The following is a 22,260-nucleotide window of genomic DNA, read 5'->3' as shown; positions in this document are numbered from 1 at the left end:
TTTGTACTCATTAAGCAGAAAGTCTGCTCAACTTTAATTTTTCAGTCAGGGTTGTGAAGGCCTAACCAATTGAGTTGCCTGTGATGCTGGCTATTGTTTCTGCTGCTAATCATAGGTCCACTTCAATTCGGGCACATAAAAGTTTTTTGCTTGCAAATTGGTGTGGATGGTTTGCTACTGTGGGCTTTATCTTCAACATTGTTTTGCTCTTCCTTGAGATGAGTTGTCCATTTATCAACTGTTGATTTCTTTGGGGCATTGTCTTCATAAACTTTTTTGGAAGGCATCCAGTTTCTGCCACCCAAGCTGTCTCATAAATTTGCTATTTGTTCTTGCTTCCATTCCAGCAGCGTTCAGATTGCTTGGAAAGTGGCTCGCTTCAAACTGATCTCTCTCCCAGTGTGGCCAGCTAGATCCTGTGCAAACATGTTAAAGCAAGGTGGGATGAGTTCATTTGGGGGTTAAAGCAATGACAATCCATAGATTAATTTTTGGTACAAAAATATTAAAATCCATGCATATGTATTTTATATGAAGTTTTGGATTCCCCTCCCCATTGTTTATGAGGAAGTTTCAAAATGTTAAGGGAAAATGGAATGAATAGATAATGGAATTCTTCAAGGAACATTTTACTCTTCATCTTAGCCAAAAGCCCCAAATGTGATGCAGGTACCTTTTTAAAAAAATCATTTTATTGGGGGCTCGTACAACTCTATCACAATCCATCGTCTCAAGCACTTTTGTTCATTTGTTGCCATCATCATGCTTTCTACTGGAGCCCTTGGTATCAGCTCTTCAATTTTTCCCCTCCCTCCCTGCTCCCCTCTCCCCCATGAACCCTTCATAATTTACTTTTTAAGCCCTTCATACATTTTTATCATTCCCTCTTGTGTTAGGCTGGGTTGTCTAGATAAGAAAAAATAGTGACACCCCTATATGTATAAGAAGGGATGTTCTATCAAGAAATAATTTTATATCGAGAAGGCATCCCAGCCCAGTCCAATTCTAGCCCCGAAGTCTGCCTAAGTCTGATGCTAGCTAGAGCCATTTCAGACAGACAGAGCTGCAGGCTGAGGGAGCAGAGAGATGAAGTGTGATACAGGAAGTACACAGGCCAGTGGGTGCAGAGTCTCATGGACCCAAGGTAAGTGGAAACATGGTAAGCACCCACATGTGGCCACCCCTGGAGGCAGACAGAGTCCTAGCAAGCAGGCAGGGAAGGGGAGAGAGGCAGTTTCCATGGTTCTAAACTCTTACCCCAGAAGACTGGCGACACCCACCAGGTGTGATCAACCTCTACTTACCCGTACCCTTACCCAGGACTGTCTAGTTGATCGAACCCTCACCCCTCTGGCTGCCTTCCTGTTTGCTCTCCTCATCTTTCCAGTTTTGCTAGGTTGTGTCTGGATTCACCTTTATTGAGCTTGAGGACCGAGTGAGCCCTAAATTTGTTGATTCCTAGAGTTTATCAAAATGAACTGAAAAGATCCTCTCAGTGCAACGTTCCTGACCTTTTCCTGATGACTGCAGTTTTCAAGTTTCTTAAAGCATCTTCTTCTGTCATCGTTCACCGTGGTCATCTTCTATTTTCCCAGAAAAGAATCTATGAAGATGACGCCTTTGGGAATCCACAAACAGCTACCACATCCTCTGAACCGACCTCACTACCTGGGCTTAACTGGCCAAGCAGATCCCTTGGGAAGCCATTGTTCATCTTGCATCTCTGTATTGAAGGCATTCTAAGGAAACTGAGTCAAGTATCACTGAAAGAACTTATCCAGAGCCATCCACTGATGGAGAAGACCTTTTCAATTGGAAAACAACTTTTCTTTGGAATAAACCCGTGCGTGTATAAAACTGGAGTCTTAGTAGCAATGTGTTTAGATTAACCCTTATATCCTATGATTTATATGCACTTATATTATTTTTTTTATCATTTTCTGTCTAGAGTAGTTCTGGTGGCCAATGATGAAGCATTCAGCTGCTCACCAATAGGTCAGCAGTTTGAATTTACCGGTGGCTCCAAGAGATCTGCTTCCATAACGATTCCAGTCTGAGAGCCCTCGTGGGACAGTTCTACCCCGTCCTGTATGAATGCCAGGCACCCCAGTCAACAGCAAGGGTTTAGTTTGGTTTATTACCTGCCAGCCCAGGCTGCCCAGGAGGAACATGCACACTTACGGAGCTCGTAGACTGTGGCTGAAATGGATTTATTCCTCTGTGCAATGTATTAGGCCTCATATATGAACTTGGGTTCCAAGTGGCTTTGTATTGATTTAGCCATATTGTGCCTGTTTGTCCTCCCGGTGACCCAGGACACATGTCCTTCAGAGGATGAGACCAAGGTCAAAAGCTGACTCTCATCCTGGACAGAGCAAGCCCGATGCTCGATGGGGTGCTGGTCATGGAATCCATACAAGTGCACATTCCAGGACTTACTCAGGGCAGGATTTGGATACTCCAATCGCATGCAGAGCCCAAAGCATGAAGGGAAGCAAATATTGTTTTTTAAACTCACATTTTAAAAAGAAAATTAATATAGGGAAAGAAACATATGAAAAAGAAAATTAATGTAGGGCCAAAGCAACTCACTACTCAGGTCAAAAGCAACTTTTCAAGGAAAAGAAAATGTGAACTACATCTGGAAATATAAATATAAATATAAATATATATATATATATATATATATATATATATATATATATATATATATATAGAGAGAGAGAGAGAGAGAGAGAGAGAGAGAGAGAGAGAGAGAGAGAGAGAAGGAAGGAAGTACATGGTGGGTGAAACTGCTGTGTGCAACAACCAATGACAGACAGAGCCTTCCAAAGTGGAAGTTGGCTGTTTGGCTCTTGAGGTTCTCTAGGAAGCCATCCTACTTCCTTATTTCTAGGACAAAAATGATAAGGCACGGCACATTTTAAAAAAAAACAAACAACTTTCAAGCCTCCATGTGGGTGTGCATTTATGTTGCCTCTGACTCGCTCTACTAAGCAGGAGTCAAACTTCGTGTCAAGAATGTTGTTATGTAGAGATGAAAATGGCAGGTGTTCTGGCTCAACGCTGTCGTTTCACTGTGCACTATGATCGTATAACACTCCACAACTCTCAGAAAGTTTTTGTATACCTGATGCCAGTTGATGTGCAGAATGGGAGAGGGCTTGTTCTTCAGAGGTGAAGAAATGAGACTGCAGAGATGTTCAGGGCCTCACCACCATCAGTGTAAGTGGGATGAGAACCTGTATCTCCTGGGTACTGGGTTGGCATTCTTGGTTATGGTTGGGTGCCATTGAGTCAGTTCCGATCCATAGAGACCCTATGCACCACAGATGAAACACTGTCTGGTCCTGTGCAATCCTCACAATTGTTCCTGTTTGTGAACCCATTGTCTCAGCTGCTGTGTCAGTCCACCTCTTTAAGGACTGTCTCCTCTGTCAGTGCCCCTCTTCCTTACCAAGCAGGATGTCCTTCTCCAAGGACTGGTCTCTCTCAGCAACAAGCCCGACGTATGTAAGACAAAGTCTGGCCATCCTTGCCTCTAAGGAGCACTCTGGGCATACCCTTCCAAGACAGTTTGGCTTGTCTTTTTGGCAGTTCATGGTACTTTCAATATTCTTCTCCAGCACCACAATTCATATGCATTGATTCTTCTCTTGTCTTCTTTATTTGTTCTCTACACTACACATATTTGAACCTTTCCTTCACTTGCCATGGCATATACCACGTCCAGACCCACCAGCCACTGCCACGTTTGATTTCTCCGGAAGGGAGGATAAATATGGCCAGTATCAACCCCAAACCCAAACCACTGCCAATGAGTTGGTTCTCGCTCACGTCGGCCTTCAGTGGGGCTGAATGGATCGGTTCCCCAGGGTTTCCCATGCTGTGAGCGTTCACAGAGGCAGATCGCCTCACCTGTCTTCAGTAGGAGAACTGGTGGGTTCCAACCGCTGACTTTTGGGTGAGAAGCCCAACATTCAACCCACCTGGACAACAGGGCTCCTGACTCACAGATAAATAAAATACCAACTTTTTAGCAAATATGTTCTGAAATGTTATGGTAACAGCCCGAGTCAGAAACCAATCTAATGCAAACACCAGATCAATGTAATCCTAAACCACCGTATGCTTGCCATCTTAGTTGGTAAGTACAAACGGATGGTCTGAAAAACGAGAGAATTTTTATCAATCAGCTTTAAATCACTTAAACTACCTGAGCAGTAGTGTCAGCTCTCTTTAAGACAGATCAGCGAACTCAACTTCCATATTTTCAAAAAGAGACTACAAAGTTTATTTATGGCCTTGTTCAGGTGGCTACATTTTACCAAAAAAATACAAAAGTGAAAAGGGAACGTTTAAGAAAACTCTGGTGAACAGGAAACTAAGGACAGAACAATAAAATGAACACTTCATTAGAATAACAGCAAGAACACGTATGAATACGTTACCTTCTTACCTTTGAATAGGCTTACCTTATTTGCAAGGTGTTACCTTAGTTGCTAGGTAAACCTATTCAAAGCTTGCATTTTCACGTTTACTTTATGACCTTTGAATAGCAGCAAGCTTGGCGTTGGATTTTGGAGGCCTAAAGCAAAGAGGGAACCAGCTTAATCAAATAAAAGCCACACTCAATGTGAAATGCTTTTCTGGATCCTGAAACATGAAATACTTCCCCTGTGACTCTTTTAAAGAGGACATGGTATGAACTAGTGAACAGGCCCCTTGCCAACATCTTTACAAGAGACAGACAGCGTGCATGTTTTGTCGTTTGGTAGCCTTAGAAGGGGGCAATGGTTTCATCATTTGTGCGTGGAAAGAAAAATGGACGCATAATACAGTGTGGGCTCAAATGGAATTTCGGAATATATCTAAAATGCTTAAAACTTGAAAAGCATTATTTTAAGAAATTCCAGGTATATGCAGACTAATACCAGCATAGATCAGGAGGGAAGAATTGTACAACTATATGTTCCATTAGGGAACCTTGTTCATGTGGTGGTGACCTGTTGGGTTGCTTTTTGCAAGGTCAGCAGTTCAAAATCACCAGCTGCTCCTCAGGAAAAATACAAGGCTTTGTACTCCTCTAAGGAATGGACAGGAGCAATTTTATCTTGTCTCATAGAGTCGCTGGGATTCAGAGTGGACTCCGTGGCGGTGAATTTGGTTTGGGTTAGGTACCATTAAAGGGTTAAATAACAGGCAGAATGCTCATTTTGAGTTGGTGGCCCTAGTCAGCATGCCGGAGGGGTAATGGTGGGGAGACCAGTTTAAAGGCTATTAAGATTGTTCAGTCCAGACATGATGAGAATAGCCCTTGGGCAGGAGGAGAAAGAAAGAAAGATGATAAAGAAATAAAATTGCTCATCCTGTGTGAATGTTTCACTAGGGAATTTGGGGAAGCTGAGAAAAGCGAGAGTTGGACACTTCTTGTTTTTGTTGTTTTCTTTATACGGTTGATGGCCGTCCTAGTCCCAGGAATGCTTGTGGGGAAGGTTTCAGATTTTGAGACCGAGCTGGAAAAATGAAACATTTAAGGCATGGTAAGGGTAAGGTTTTTGTGGGCTATGTAGGAGCAGATGCCCGGTGGACAGTTGGATTTAGAGGTCTCGGTTCAAGAGCAAAAGATCTGGATTGGAGGCCCAGGGTGGAGTTGAAGGCATGTAGGGCCGTAGGAGAAGCAGGACTAGACAGGCTGACCAAGAGAAGAGGATCCAGGCTTGATTTCTGTGTCGCTGCTGCTGGGCACGGTGACATCAAACACTGCTTGCTGAGCCTCTTATGATGTCATTTTTAATTGAGGAGAAACAACACATACAAGTGCTTTTGCGTTAATAATTTATATTTTTTGGTACTCGGCTCTTCGACACTCAGCCCCGTTCTGAGTCATTGCTTATGACCACATTCCCACCTTCTTGGCTGGCTCAAAACGATATTTTTTCTAATCAATGAAAGACTCCTCTGGAAGGTGCTGTTGCAAGAGGAAAGGATTGCACTTGGCTGTAAACGTAACCTCTGTCACGCCAGCTGCAGAATGAAGTCATTTATTTCAGGGGGAGAATCGCAAGCTCGGAGGAAGAAGACAAACGGCTGTCTCTTTGCCTAGTTTAAATAGGATGATGGCCCAGTCCAGGTCCCTCAAGACTCAGGGTCTGAGCCTCGGAGACTACTGGCGGCCATTTACGAGGGCTGGTCAGTTTTCTGCACCAAGTGGGTCAACTTCGAAGGTGGAAAGGGTTGTTGCCCGCGTTCCTGCCCGCGCACTGGATCAAGTTTCCGTTCTCAGCCCTTTTTATGGGGGCAAAGCCTGCTAGTAAATAAAAGCCACCTAAAAAAATGATGGAAGAAGATACTCCAAAACTGGAGGAATTCACTCTTAGGAGGAAATGTAGACTGAAATGAAAAATTAATATCGAAACTGAGCCTAGAGGGCTTGCTTACCTCAAGCAGGGCAGCCTGGTAGCAGAGAGGATTTCGTGTTGGGTTGCTTCACGGAAAGTCAGCATTTCAAACCACCAGTCATCCCTCTAGAGAAAGAGCAGGCCTTCTGCTTCCGTATAGATTGCCAGCCTTGGAACACACCTGGGCCGTTCGACACCATCCTAGAAGTTTTCAACGAGTCAGTGTCAAGGGGATGACTGAATTTAGGCTTTTGGTTGTCTTTTTTGGTCTTGTTTTATCTACTCACAAACTAACTGCCATTCAGTTGATTGCTACACACAGTGATCTTATAGGACAGGGTAGAACTGCCCTTGTGGGTTTCCAGGACTGCACATCTTTGTGAGATGTGGGAGTTGGATGGTTTGCTGCCAACAGTACTTTGTATGAAAGCGTAAGGGTAGAATGCAACTGGTCAGTCAGGTCCCAGCCAGTCAGGGCCTGAGGATGGCTCCTTGGAGATGTGGCCTTCATAGAAGGGAGAAAGTGGGAACTTCTGCCTCTCTCCTTTGCCCTTTGCCTTCTTCCTTGAGGAGCCTCCCTGTGTCTGACTCCAGGGGCAACCCCACGTGCGCTGCCCAACCCTGAGAGCTGTGGGCGCCCTGCCTTGTTTGCAGCTCTGCTCCCTCCATCCTGTGATCTCCCAGCTTCCCACTTCGCCTCTCAGTCTCATTGGCCTCCCTATCCATTTGAGGGCCCCAGCTGGCGCTGGGCCCATGGGCTTGAATTGGGCAGGGCTAGGGTATTGGTATCTCTGTGATTAAAGTTGCTTCTCCATGTAAAGGTCTTATTTGTACATAGATGGGCATCGCTGGTTTCTTTCTCTAGACAGCCCGACCTATCAGATGGGAGTAGAAAACCTGTCTTTCCCACGGAGCAGCTGGTGCTTTCAAACTGCTGACCTTGGTTTTAGCCTAAAGGAGAAAGTCTAATAATCTCCCCTTCTCCACAAAGCAAAATATTCATCAGACTTTTGGGTTTTTGTTTTTTTTTCTTGTTGAAGGCCGCTATCTTCTGAAATAAGTATTTCCACAGGAAATAAAAAGCAATGGGCAAGTTATGAGAATTTCGGAGCGCACAGATATTTCAAAACGGGAAGCATACAGGTAAGACAGTCCTACTAAATGGTACCGCGCTGGCCGTGTGGGAAGTTAGGCGTCGCACTGCTAGCCGCAAGCTCAGCGGTTAGAAATCATCAGCCGCCTCGCGGAAGAAAGACACCGGCTTCTGTTTCTGTCAAGACCTGGAGTCGCAGAAAGCCACAGGGGCAGTTGTACCATGTTCTATAGTGTGAACGATGGGTCTGAATAGACTCAATGCCAGCGAGCTTGCTTTGGTTTTTGGAGCGTCAGCATTTCCCAAGTCAGATACAAGGGATAAATGTTACAAACCAGAAAAGCCAGAAATGAAAACTAAACGCCTAGCTGCTTTGTACATAACAGGAAAAGGTTTTATTTTTTTCCTCTCCCCCGATGAGGAAGCTAAAGATTTTTGCTCTTGCACAAAGAATTGCTTTGTCTGGAGGGTAATCGTCCAAGCACCTCAGTTGTACTCAGAAGTCATGCCGCACATTTCACTCAACAAAGACACTGCCCAACCGAATGAAGGTCAAGGGTGTCTGGGAGTGCTCTATCATGAATGGAAACCTGGTTCCACAACAAAATGTGCCAGTTGTCACCGCACTCACCGAGGGATGGCCCCATGGCCAGGGCTGGGCAGGAGGGAACAGAATGTGCAAAGTGCTGGGGAGGGAGGGAAACAGCTAGGCCTGTTTGGAAGAGACAGCATGATGCTTGAGTATATGGTCCTTGGTGTACGTGGGAAGAAAGAAAACAAGGAGTGGGTGTGTATTACCAACTGCAAGCAGAGGGCGACGGCTTGCTGATCTTGGAGAGATGGAAAGTGGACTTGACACTGAGAAGAGAGATTGCTGGATGTGACATGTGGGGAGACACAGGGACAGATTGATACCAATGTATTTTTAAATAAAGGTGTAATGGAAGCGTGCCGACCTCCGGTGACAGAGTGGAACTGTCCCCTGTCGTTGGCTTGGTTGCCATCTTTACAGACGCAGTTGACCACGACCTTTCTTTCCTGAGCCATGGAAGGTTTCCCACCTCCAACTGCGTGGTTATCTGCCAAACACTTCAAGATTGCCCCACTGATACGCCCCCCACCCCCAAGACTCTCTCCAGAAAAGGCAGAGTCTGTGGTGCGTGAGTACTGATGAGCATGCTTATGGTCAAGTCTCCAGGAGACTTTTTCCATGAGTTTTAACCACAAACGGCACTTGGAGGAAACCACATTAACCTCTCTCATTTGTACCTCGAGCTAGCATTTTTTCCCTTAAGCTTTTAATTTGGAAATAATTATAGAGTCACAAGAAGTTATGAACCTAGAGGCCCTATGCAGCCTTCATCCCGTGTCCTCCAATGGCCATATCGTATATAATTATAATATCCAAGCTAGGAATTTAATATAGGCACCGCGTGGGTACACAGTGCAAGGTCATTGTGTCATATGTGTAGCTCAAGGTACAGAACTGTTTTCCCTTTATTATCATACCCTTGAGGTAGTTAGTTTATTGTGCCAACCTGGCCAATAAACACACGTGGACTTAATTGAAGGGCGGAATGATAAATGGCTCGGTGAGCCTCGTCTTTCTAGTTCTCAGGTCTCTTGCTTTGTGATGGTCAGACCAGGGTGCAGCTTCTAGAGCCAGTTCCCTGCTTCAGTTTGCAAGACTCACTTCCTGTAAGACATTCCCAAGGAGAAGCCACATGGACCTACTCAGATGCAGCCCTGGGTGCTGGAGCACTCATGTGGAGACCCCCTGCCAGCGCTGAGATGCTTACACATTCACTGACTCGGCCTTCCTCCTGCAGTCGGCATCATTGTGTGTGTTTTGTGAGATGGAGGAGGACTTTGCAGATTGGTGTCGGACATATGGGTTAATGTTGGACTTGTGGGCTTGGGCAGCACTAGGTTGGGATGTTTTCTGGGTGTGCACTTCCCCTTTATATAAAACTCACTCTTATACATATGAGTTTCTGTGGGCTCGTTTCTCTAAACTACCTAGGCTAAATACCCCCCTCAACACCACAACCTCTAATTCCTGCAAACAGTCGCTCTGTTTTCCATCTAGTGCTATTTTTTAGTATCTGTAGAAGTCCATCTCTAGAGTTCTGGTCTTGGAAACCCAGAGAAGCAGTTCTTCCCTGACCCATAGCATGGCTCAACGGCAGTGAGTTTGTTTGTGAACTAAAGGAACCTAACAATAATTGGTTGAGCATGGGATGACTAAGCCCAAGGAGAGTGATTCAAAGCCACCAGAAGTGCTGCGGGAGAAAGAGTAGGCTATCTGCTCCCGTCAAGTGTATGGATTCAGCAGCACTATATAGGCTCGCTAAGGATCAGAATCAACCAGCAGCAGTGGGTCTGGGGAAAAGTATTTCCCACGGATTCTCATTTCTCTTTTCAAGAATGTGCCCCGAGGAGGGGCGTGGTTTCACAATCCATGTTCGCTGTCTTTGGAAACAAGGCTTTCAAAGGCAAACGAGAGGCTATGTTGTGGCCGTTTAAACACCAGAGGAAGCGTGAAGAAACAAATGTTGCTTATGTTACATGAAAGTATTTGTGGGACGAGATACAATTTCCAATGTTGATATCATGGGCTCAAAGGATCGATGTTTTCCATAGTTTAAGTGGAAGTAAAAATGATGGGGCCTGACAAAGAGCGAGAAAGGATGGAAGGTGCCATTGAAGATGAGGAAGGTAAGATGTCATGATGGGGTAAAGCATCAAAGTAAAATGACAGTGTGAATTTTGGATAGCCCCCAAATCCAAATTGTTAAAGGTTACTCATTCCATGGATAAATGTAACTACATTAAACATTATATGAACACACAGGATCGAAACATGTGTATATTGAAATTGACCAACCAAGGAAGCCTTTTAAAAAGATCTCATTTGGGAAATGGGAATTACCTCCTATTATTGAATCACACATCGTATATAGAGCAGGACTAACTCCTGAACTTCATGATAGCTGATGAAAAATAGTTCTCAGTTCAATTCAACTGTCTTTGCTTAGATTTCTTGCTTTTCTGAATCTTACGGCGGTTTGTTGTTGACCATCTCTCTCGATGTAAACCACAAAGTGCTCTTGATTAGGAAGGGTGAGCCTCCTTTATTCTTGATTATCCTAGTTTCTGGTAGAATTTTCACAGCCAACAGTCTAAGTCGACTTGAGTAGCTTAAGTTTTCTATGGCCTCCTCCTCCTTGCCATGGAGTCAATGCAGACTCACAGCAACGCTGTAGGGCACAGGGTAGAACTGCCCCTGTGCATTGTCTCTGTAACTCTTTACCAGAGTACAGAAGCCTCATCTTTCTCCCTCTAAGTTGCCTGGTGGTTTCAAACTGCTGACCTTGCAGTTAGCAGACTAACTAGTAACCACTATGCCGTCAGGACAGGAAGATGAATTATTAACATTCCAAACATTTATAGATGAGATGAAAAGCTAGTAATCAAAATGAAATCCATCACAGTACAGACAATGGGCACTCAATAAATGATCGTCATGTTAGGATATGCCACACATAACTCTATGACTTTTACATGGAAAACTACCTATTTCCCGTGGCTGTTGAGCAACCCACACAGCAGAGCACACATCAAGCCAACAATTTGTATGCAAGCAATTCTGTGACAGTGACCTCATTCACCGGGCTGGCAACCATTGCTCACCCTCCTTTTCTAAGTTGTTCTTCCACCTTGAAGATCAACGCACTTCATTGTCAATCTAATCTTTCAGGCTACCACTGATGCTTTGACCCCATGTAGCTAGAACTTACAAAAGCAACATGTTTGGGCGGACATTCTTTACTAGTGAGGTTACACAATTGTCTGGTTTTTAAGAAGACTTCAGGTCCAACTTGTGGTTTCAGATGGAAAAATTACCTAGGGCAATCATTTCAGGGACTCCTCCAAGCGCTGTCACTCCAGAAAGGCTGGAGTCTATGAGGACTTGAAATTCTAGTATGCATTTTACCCCTTTTGATCAGGATTCTTCTAAGGAGAGCTCGGATCGAAATGTTCAGGAGTGATCCCCGGGCACTCTCCAGTTCTTCCGGTCTCATGAGAGAAGCAGGCAGGTGGTCATGGAGGCATGAGCCAGCTAGTCCAGAGACTTTCTTCCGCTGTTGTTCCAGGAAAATACAGACCAACTGCAGTAGGTGGAATTGCTTCTTGCAAGATTTTAAGCTCTCAGGCCCAATGGGACAAAGCAGGAAGTGGAACAGAAGCATTGGATGAATACCTTTTCAGTTCAGTGAACTGCCATGTCCCATGAAACCATGACCCAAATCTTCCAAAGCAAGAGCCAAATGCCGCACAGAAACAGCCTCAGAAGCTTCGTGTGTGTATGTGCGTGTGTGTGTGGTCATTGTTGTAAATATGTCATACAACTTTTGTCGGTCATCTTTTACAGGAATACAAAATATTCAGAGCATTTACATTAATCTGAGAGCATTTACATTAAGCTGGTCAACCTTACCCTTAATCAATGCAACTTTCCCACCACCGCCAAGCAAAACTCAGTGCTCCATAAAGAGCACCCACACCCCATCCCACGTGCTTTTCTTCACCTTCCTTGTTCTGTTAACCACTACTAAACTTTAATTTGCCCACTCTATTTATGTAAATGAGGTCATACCCTATCTGTCCTTTTGTGATAGACTTACTTTATTCAGTTCAATATCTTCCAGCTCCATCCATAGGCTACTGTACTTTGTACCAAGATGTAATTTCTCCAGCTGAATGTGTCTACCACCAGTTGATTTTCCAACTCATCTATGAGGAACCATTAGGTTTTTTTCCCCATCTTTTGTCTAGTTATCATGAAGATGTAAATCAAAACCATGATGAGATACTACTTCACACCCACTAGGATGACTACTTCTGTCTGTTTGTCCTGTGGTGACTTGCATGTCGCTGTGATGCTGGAAGCTGCCCCCTGGCATTTCAATCGGCAGCAGGACCATCCAGGCTTGATAGGGTTCAGCCAAAGTTCCAGACTACCCAGACTAGACTGGTGGGTGAGGTGGAACATTTCTGAAATTTAACCACTAAAGAGATAATAACTGGTGATTAGAAGGCAATAGTTAGAAACAAAGGCTCAACTGTTGGAAGATATGGCCTTGGTGACAGAAATGACACGGAAGATGGAATCTGCAAGACCAATGACTTATTCGTGGCAAATTCCATTTGACAAGAACAGTGAGAATAGTAACAAACAGTCTAGTCCACAACTATTGCTACAAGGGTCCATACATGCATGGGTTTATTCCAAATAAAACATGCTTAAACATGTCTCTGCAGTTAGTGAATACAGACAAGTTCTCGCAGTAATTATCTTACCTTAGTCTTCGTAGGAGTCTTTAAAAAAAAAAGATGCTGAAATAAAAGTGTGGTGAAGATCAGCTAGCTCAAAGAGCTGATTGCAAGCACCACCCCACCCCAACCCTGAAATCCTTTAAGCTAGATTGAAATCAATAAAGACCATTTTATGGAACAAATTGTAACGGCCGTGGATTTACCAAAACGATCCAGAGAGCAAGTTCCAATCAAAACAGTGACTCTCAAAGGGGACCGTAGCTGGACCAGTTACATTCACGGCCGGGAGGTCAGTTTAGGAGGTTATAGGGACTATTTGCGGGGATTCCAATATAGCAATCTTGGGGTTTACTTAAAGGATACAACACAATCATGGGGACTTATTAAGAATATGTTTTAAGAAAAATGAAATCAGCAGTGATGGGGAAGAGGGCAGGAAAGTTCCACCTGTGGGAATTTTGTAAGGAAATCTTACCTACTCCACCCTCCAAACCAAAAACCAAACTCACTGCTATTGAGGCAATCCCAATTTATAGTAACCCCATAGAACAGAGTGGAACTCCCCCTGTGGGTGTCTGAGGCTATCGATCTGTACAAGACCAGCATGCTTCATCTTCCTCCCTCAGCATGGCTGGCAAGTTTGAACCCTTGGCCTTATAGTTACCAGCCAAACCCATAGCCCACTTCACCGTCAGAGCTCCTTACAGCCCTGGTATTTCCCCTTCAGTATTCTTTTACTTCCTCAACTCAAAGAAAAACCATCAAGCAAGACCCCATTGAGAAGGAGCATGACTTGTCTCCTTCGAGGATGCGCTACTACCGCTCTGATGTAGCATAAATCCACGAGTGCAGAATTCTTTGGGAAAGTATTAGAGAGATGAGAACCCCACTTTCAAAGCGTATACATCTAGATGAAGATTATGTTGAGAAGTAATAGTTTCACATTTTTGTATTTTTGTCTAATATAGACTTTCACGTTTTTTAGCAATATTTTTTTATTTATCCTTGTACACTTTTATGTATCCTTGACAGATATAAAAAAGAAGAATTAAATAAGCTACAACTCTGGCAAGACACGACGGAACAGCTCGATTTCAGTCAAAACAAAGCCAAGGAAGCAAGTGTGGAACAGGCCATCAAATGCTTATGTGCAAATTCAGATAGAAGCTGAAGAAAACGTAACCGAGTTCATGAGAGCCAAATTATGACCCACCTGGATTTAGAGACTACCTCAATAAGCAATTTAATGCAGTGAACGCTACTGATCAAAGACTAGATGAGTTTGTGGGATGGCATCCAAGACATCATACATGAAAAACCAAAAGGTCATGAGAAAGAATAAGGGGTGGAAGTGCAAACAGGACGTCAGGAGAGACATCAAACTTGCTCTTGAACGTAGACTAGCTAAATTGAGAGGAAGAAAAGGTGAAGTAAAAGAGTGAAACCAAAGATCTTGAACGGCAACTCTAGAAGACAAAAAACAACAACTAAGTTTTAGCAAGTCTGTGGGTGTGGCAGTTATATAATCTCCTCTGGACTTGAGTCAAGGGGTGGAGCCAATAAATGAGGCCTCTGTGTGGGCATGGCCTTCTCTTGAAGATTCTGGGAACTCCTGTCTTCCTCCCTGGAGGCAGAACACACTCCCTCTGCTTGACATTCCTGATAACAAGCCACATGGAGCTGATGGAGCCAGAGCCCTGGAGACGAAGGAGTTATGTGGAGACCCCTGCCAGCGCTGAGATGCTTACAATGCCACTGAATCCACAAGACTTTCCACCCACTGTCCTGTAATCTTCCTGCATTTGGCATCATTGCATGTGTTGCATGAGTCTGAAGGGGAATTTATAGACTGGTATCGGACATATAGGGTAATATCAGACTTATGGATTTGGTCTGGATGGGGTCAGGATATGTTTTCAATATAAGATTGCTCTTTTATATAACATTCTTTCGTAAACACTTGTGAGTGTTTATAAATTTGTTTCTCTAGTCAACTTCGACTATCACAGTGGGGAATTGGAACTTTTCTTCATTGTTGGGAGGCATGCGTCATGGCACTGCACGGTGGCAAACAGTGTAGTGGGTACCCCAAAAATGAAGCACAGAATCACTACAAGCTCTCCCTTCTTAGATCTGGACCCCAAATCCACACCAAGTGCATTTCCACACCAATGGTCATTGCAGCCCTATGGACAAAAGTACTATTTTTTTTAATGACATCGTATCTTTTCAGGAGGCAGGTAAATAATGCTCCTTCAATTCACTCTTCAATTGTGGCCAGTGAAGTTCCAAAAGGGAAAATCAATCTTTTGGGGTCACAAAGCTAGGGTGTGAGAGAGCCAGGAACTACATCCCAGACTGCCAATTCCAAAATTCACTTCTTTACACACATCTACGGACCCCCGGAAGGACAGAGATGTGTGGTGAGACAACTGAGCAGGGACATATTGTGCAAATGGGGGTCCTGGAAAGGCTTCCCACATGAGGTGACAGCTTAGAAATATATTAAGAAATAAAAGTATGAAAAAGGGGTGTTTTCAGAGAGGACACCGGGAACCAGTATTGCTTCAAGCGGTTTAGTAATACCAGAGTGGCGATGTGACTGAGGGCTTCCTGGGAAATCCAGATGGAGAGGTAAGGAGGGATGGCCTCCTGCCGTGAGGCTGTGGACCTTGGCCCTTACTCTAGGGGAGGGGGAGGATTAGAAAGGGCATCGAGGACAGGAAATGTAAATAAAACCAATGATCGGTAGGGCAGAGAAAGAAAACGAAATTTCAGAATTTTAGATCTCTTTTGGGAAAGGAAAAAGACAAATTGTTACCTTTTCTAAAATAAAAATCCCCCCCACTATATTTTATTGTTGCTTGGAAGTGATGAAAATTAAAATGGTTTCAGAACAGGTAAGTCTTCATCGACTGACTCTGGCTAGAGGGCTCTTGTAAGGAAAGCCATGGATTGTTTGTCGGGTGTGGCTGCAAGATGAATATCTCAATGGGTGGTTCTCACCCTGAGCAGTCCTATGGATAAGGGAACGAAACAGAAACACTGCATGGTCCTGGGCAACCCCACAACTATTTCTATACGTCAGGCCACTGCTGTGGCCACGGTGTCCATCTCTCTCTTGAGGGCCGTCTCTCAGCTTTAGCAACCATGATCTCTCGAGGGCCTGGACTCTCTTGACAATATGTCTGAAATGTAGAATGTAGTGTTTGGTTGAATTCTCATGGCATATTTCTGAGATAGGTAATGATATCTCATGTTGTCAAAACTCAAAACAAACCCCCAAACAAACTCACTGCCATCGGGTCCATTCTGGCCCCAAGTGATCTCATAGGACAGTATAGAACTGGCCCAGGGGGTTCTGATTCTGTAACGCTTTACAGGTGTGGAACTCCTTGTCTTTCTCCCTCAGAGGAGCTAGTGGTTTTGAACTGCTGACCCTGTGATTAGCAGGCAATGTGTAACTACTATGCCAGGTTAAACACACACACACACACACACACACACACACACGCACACCCACCAATAAAAAGAGAAACCAAAGTTAAGAAAGTTTAGTAACTAGTTTAAAGGAATCTGGTTTAGGATAAAGGCTCCATGAACTCACAGGACTGGTTAAAAAAGGTCAAGGTTAAAGGCACTGGTTAAGAGATCAATTAAGGACAAGATTAAGATGGCGGAAAGTTAACTCTGTAAGGCAACACCAAAGTCGAGTAATCTAATCAGACTCCACAAAGCCTGATTTCTTAGCGATTTGTTGGCAATCTTGGTTTTGTCTTAAACATGAAGATACAGTAAGCTTTTATTAGAAATCAAGCCATTTACCCATCATGGCACTATGAACCTAAAAATCCAGGTAGAAATCAGTGAAGTCAATCTGATGGCATAAACTTGCCCGCCTCTAACACCCACAAAGAAAACCCAGGGTAGCTTTGCCAAGATCAATGAGTGAGAGTATTTGGCGCAGTCCGCATGAGCTCGGTGAAACTGTGGTACCATGCCCAAGTTTCAGAAGTTGATAACCAGAGAGGCTGGTCCCTTGCTCACACTACATGTCTCCGGAGAGCTGGGTCAGGACTCACTCTGGCCCCAGGCTACATTAGCTGCAGCCCCACCTGAATAGTGCTTTGCACAGAAGCCTACGGGAGGAGAGCACGTGAAATCACTCACTGGCGCTCAAAGCCTTCACCACGAAGGGACACGCACAATCTCTGTCCATAGTTTATCAGCCGGAATAAATCACGCAGACATACCTAACTTCAAGGTGGGCAGGGAATCGCATTCCTTTCAGGTCCCTGGAAGGCGAACAAGCAACAACTTGGTGAGTAGCATTAATGACTCCCACAGCGAGAACTTAAGCAAACCAGTTAGAAGCAACTTAAGACAGGGAAAGTTCTGGAGCTGGAAATGACACCGTTGTTGTCAATAGGCAGGAAGTCACCGCCAATTCATGGCAAGCTTAGGTATAACAGAACACAATGCTTCCTGGTTCTGTGCCATGGCCAGGATCAGACCGGGGATACTTGTGAATCCATTGCTGCAGCGTTCAGCATTGGAGAGTGCTTCCAAGCTGTGCTTAGCTAGGGCTTCTGAGCTCCGCATAAGGTTTTCAGCAGTATCTTCCTCCCACGTGGGGAGCTTAGTCCTTCTTCATTGTCTGTTTTTGGTCTGGAAGCTCCACCGAAGCCTGTTCACTGTGGGTGACCCTGCTGGCATTTGAAATGCCAGTGACAGAGCTTCCAGCAGCAAAGCAACACACAAGTGGCCAGAGTACGACAAATTGACAGACGAGTGGTGGACGTGTGTCACATACTTTGGACATGTTGTCAGGGGAGAGCAGCCCCTGGAGAAGGACATCATGCTGGGTCGTGTGGAAGGGCAGGGGAAACAGGAAGGCCCTTAACAAGATGGATGGACACAGCGGCTGCATCAAAGGACTCACACACAGGGACAACTGTCAGGATGGCGCAGGAGCGGGCAGGGTTGGCTTCTGTTGTGTCTAGGGCTTCTGTGGGTCTGAGCCGCCTCCATGGCAGCTAATCACAATCAAAGTGTTGCAGCTAGTGCGCCAGTCCATCTCATTGAGGGATTTCCTCATGTCAGCCTCTTCCACATACGATTGGTGGTTCCTGAAGTGGCCAAAGACAGCCAGTCAAAGTCTTACTTCCTTACGTCTAAGGAGCATTTCTGGCTGCACCGGCAGACTGTACAAAGTTTTTGGGGGAAATGGAGTTAAAAGATAGGGAATTTTCCCACTAGCTTTTTGAAGCCCTCTCGTATTTCTTGTAAGAGTGATTGTTGCTGATTCTTTTGACAGGTCCCGGTGTGCTCCGTAGTCTTTGATCGAATGACGGCTGGAATGCATGGATTCTTCTTGTCTTTTCACCAGGGTTTGCATCTTTGTGAGGTGACTGAAAAAATCATGTGTCGGAAGCACAGTAGTCATCCAAGTGACTTAAAAAAAAACAACCCAAAAGACTTTTAGTGAACTCTTTGGCAGCAGATTTGCTCAATGCAATACATCATTTGACTTTGTGACAGCTGCTTCCAGGGATAAAGGTGAGTTCAGCAGTTCGGACCCACCAGAGGCTCCCAGGGAGAAAGATGAGGCTTTCAGCTCCCTGAAAAACCTACAGCCTTGGAAAGCCAAGGGGCTGTGGCCTTCTGTCCTACAGGGTCACCATGAGTCGAAGTGGACTTGATGGCAGTGAGCGTTTCTTTTTTCTTTTTCATTCCCTTGGCCAGATGTGGGTGATTGACCCAAGTCCAGTGAAATTGCCGACTTCAATGATTTGGGGACTTTTTTCATAATGGTGGCTAGCAGAGAATAATGTTTGTTGCTTTATTTTATTATAAAATGTTATACATTTTGGCCAACTCTGACTGTGAGGAATTTGCTGAAAGGCAAGAGAGTATCTTTTAATGAGAACAGCGCTGGACTAGGCTACACACCGCCGTGTGTATGGCAGGAGTTTACCAGCCTCCTTCACTTTCATAAGGTGCACAGGTGGTGCAGTGGTTCACTGTTGGATTGCTAATTGCAAGGTCAGTGGTTCAAACTCACTAGCCACACCAAGGGGGAAAGGTGAGGTCTTCTGTTTCTGCAATCGCAGAAACAAACCGACTGGGGCAGGTCAACGCTGTTCTATACGACATTGCTATGAGGCTTATTTCTTTCCTACTCTTAATAGCGTCTCAATGAAAAGCTGTCTATAACTGCGTTCCATCTATTTCCATAAGGTGTTTCTCTTAGTAATTCACTCTTGTATTGCTCTTAGCTGGCATTAGACTTCGTGGTAGTTACTGTGTCAATGTGAGACTATTAAAAATGAAGAGGTGGTGTTCAGCCTGTCAGTTGGTCACAGCTTAAGGACGTCAGTCATTTGGAAGCACTACAGAGATAAATAGCTCACTGGAGGCCAGACCTACACTGTCTGCTTCACCTTCCTGTTGACAAGCCACATGGAGCTGCACTGATGGAGCCAGAGCCCTGGAGATGCAGGAGCCATGTGGAGACCCACGTGAACACTGAGATGCTTCCACCACCACTGGATCCACAAGACTTTCCAACCAGTGGCCTGTGATCTTCCTGCATTAGGTGTCATTGTATGTGTTGTGTGAGTCTGAAGAGGAATTTATAGACTAGAATCAGACATGGTCTAATAATGGACTTGTGGACTTGATCTGGACTGGCCTGTTTTCTTAATACACAATTACTCTTTGATATAAAGCTCTCTGTTACATATACATGTCCTGGAGTTATTTCTTTAGTTAACCCAGATTAACACAGACCTAAAGGGACTTATTATTTTTTTTGCAATGAATCAACGTACAGAACCTTCACACAAGGAATCTAATTCTACCTATTGTGAATTCTAAACTTTCTTCTGTAAAATATATCATTTTATATATGTAGAAAAAGAACTACTTAGCTCAAACACTTCCCATTAACTAAAATAACCCCTGATTTTCTAGGGAAGGATCCTAGGCCTTCCTTTTCCAAATGAATACATTTTTCCCTTCAGGAAGAAAAAAAACAAACAACAAACCATGAGAAGCAGCCTTGATTGACATCTTTCAGAAGCTGACCTTGAGATCAGGATTTGAATGCAAGTCCCAGGGTTGTCCTTTGTTTGAACTGTGAGGCAGCTGCACCATAAAGGGAGTGGGGCAAGTTAAGAAAGGCGTGGACACCGGTTTCTTACTAGGAGGTTACTGCCTGGGAGAACTGAAGCTCCGCGTAGGCAACTTAGCTTCTTTCCACTGTGATGTGGGGAAGTCCAGATGTTTTCCACCAGTTCCTATCCTCGAGGGTCATTAACAGCCTGCACTTCCAACCTGCACCCTTTGCACTGGCAAAGTGGGGCCTGGCAGTCAGAGGAAGTTGTGGAGCAAAGAGACAGAGAGAATAAGAACTTGCAGTAGGAGGCAGCTGACACCATATGGCTGAAGCTCACCTGGAATGTCGACTCTGTTCGCAGAGACGAGATATTGATATTTAAGCCCATTGCGTTGGCATATTCACTGTTGAGGGCTGTTGTTGTTGGGTACTGAGATAAAGTTTATTGTGCCAACCTGGCCGATAAGTACATGTGGGATTAATTGAAGGGTGGAGAGATAAATGACTTGGTGAGCCTCACCTTTCGAGTTCTTGGGTCTCTTGCTTTGTGATGGTGGGACCAGGGTGCAGCTGCCTTAGCCAGTTCCCTGCTTCAGCTGGCAAGGCTCACTTTCTGCAAGACATCCCCAAGGAGAAGCCGCATGGACCTGCCCCGATGCAGGAGCACCGGTGTGGAGACCCCTGCCAGCACTGAGATGCTTATACATTCACTGACTCGGCTTTCCTCCTGCAGTTGGCATCATCGTGTCTGTTTTGTGAGATGGAGGAGGACTTTGTGGACTGGTGTTGAACCTATGGGTTAATGTTGGACTTGTGGGCTTGGGCAGCACTGGGTTGGGATGTTTTCTTGATGCGCACTTAAGCTTTATATAAAACTCTCTTTTATACATACGAGTTTCTGTGGATTTGTTTCTCTAAAGTCCCCAGACTCACACAGGTACCACCCATTCCACTGCCACTCATACGTTCCCTGAACACAACAGAAAGGAGCACTGCCCTGTGGTGCAGCATCCTCCCAATTGTTCTTAGGTGTGAGCCCACTTCTGTCGGTGGATCTTTGCTGCCCCTGTACTCTATCAATCACGATGTCCTTCTTTAAGTACTGCATTCTCCTGAGAACATGTCCAAAGTATTTGAGACCAAATAGTATCCGGGTAGTATTTTTATCCCTTTCCAAGACAGATTCATGTCCTTTTGGCAGTCCATGGTACTGTCAATATTCTTTGCCAGCACGATCATTCCATAAGACTGGTTTCTTCAGTCTTCCTTATTCAGTGTCCATCTTTCACATGCATATGAGGTGATTCCTAATACCATGGCTTGGGCCAGGAGCTCCTTAGTCCTCAAAACAACATCCTTGCTCTTCCACATGTTACAGAGGTGTTGTGCAGTAGATTTTGGAGGGTAAATGTTGCTCATGTGATTATCTATTTGTTTTTTAAAAATCTTTAAAATGCAATGGCATCTTTTAAAGCAATGGTTCTCAACTTGTGGGTCGTGACACTTGGGGGGGGGTGTCGAAAGACCCTTTCACAGGGGTCCCCCAATTCGTAACAGTAGCAAAATTACATTTATGAAGTAGCAACGAAAATAATTTTACAGTTGGCGGGGGTCACCACAACATGAGCTGTATTAAAGGGTGATGGCACTAGGAAGGTTGAGAACCACTGTAAAGGGTTAGCAGGTGACCTGGTCACACAAAGCAGAGCAGGAAAGGGAAAGCGCCTCTTCAGTACATGTTGATTTTTCACCTAGCAAATGCCCTTGTCTCCTCATTCCTTGAAGACCGAAGGAAAGAAACCCGACAGAAATCTACAATTAAAAGAATCGAAGTTTCACTCTTTCCACTTGCAAGACTGTAGCAGTACCTATAGTAGTGAGCTTTACTGAGAAACTCAACAAGCCTTCGATGATTTACCCTCTAAAACTTCAGTGCTTTCGACAGGCAACGGGCTACAATTGTGTGGAAGTACTGGCTGTTCACTCTTCCACGTCGAATCCCCGAGGACAGCGCAAGGGAAGGCTCTGTCTGGGGGAGAGTAGGCTTCTCCCCAAAAGAGAATTCTGGAAGTCATCACAACGAAACAAAGAGGAAAATGTGCCAGACAGGAGTGGGTGGGGGCTGTGTGTTCTCTTTGTGGCTGGTGGTGGTGCCTTCGGATGGATTCTTCACCAAAGTTGGGGCTTCTGAGCGCTCCCAGGCGAGTGGCAAGCCCAGGAGACTCAGAGTTCCGGAGGAGGCGGCGACGCAGGTGTCCAGGCTCCCACCAGGTGAGGGGCTCGCTGCGCTCGGAGGCCTGGCGGCT

The 22,260-nt window shown here is 44.8% G+C and overlaps 1 long non-coding RNA gene across 1 annotated transcript in view; it reads right to left on the bottom strand.

The window, feature by feature from the left end:
- LOC142428505 (uncharacterized) overlaps positions 1-22,260 on the bottom strand; it is a 49,563-nt gene that overhangs the window by 24,800 nt on the left and 2,503 nt on the right. Inside the window, exon 2 of the long non-coding RNA XR_012780396.1 lies at positions 6,442-6,602. This is a non-coding gene — a long non-coding RNA (uncharacterized LOC142428505). The remainder of the gene's footprint in view (positions 1-6,441; positions 6,603-22,260) is intronic.

The sequence above is a fragment of the Tenrec ecaudatus genome, chromosome 1, assembly GCF_050624435.1.
Source record: "Tenrec ecaudatus isolate mTenEca1 chromosome 1, mTenEca1.hap1, whole genome shotgun sequence".
In the NCBI taxonomy this organism is placed as follows: domain Eukaryota; kingdom Metazoa; phylum Chordata; class Mammalia; order Afrosoricida; family Tenrecidae; genus Tenrec; species Tenrec ecaudatus.
Note: the sequence above shows the minus strand (reverse complement) of the source record. Positions and strands in the feature narration are given on the sequence as shown.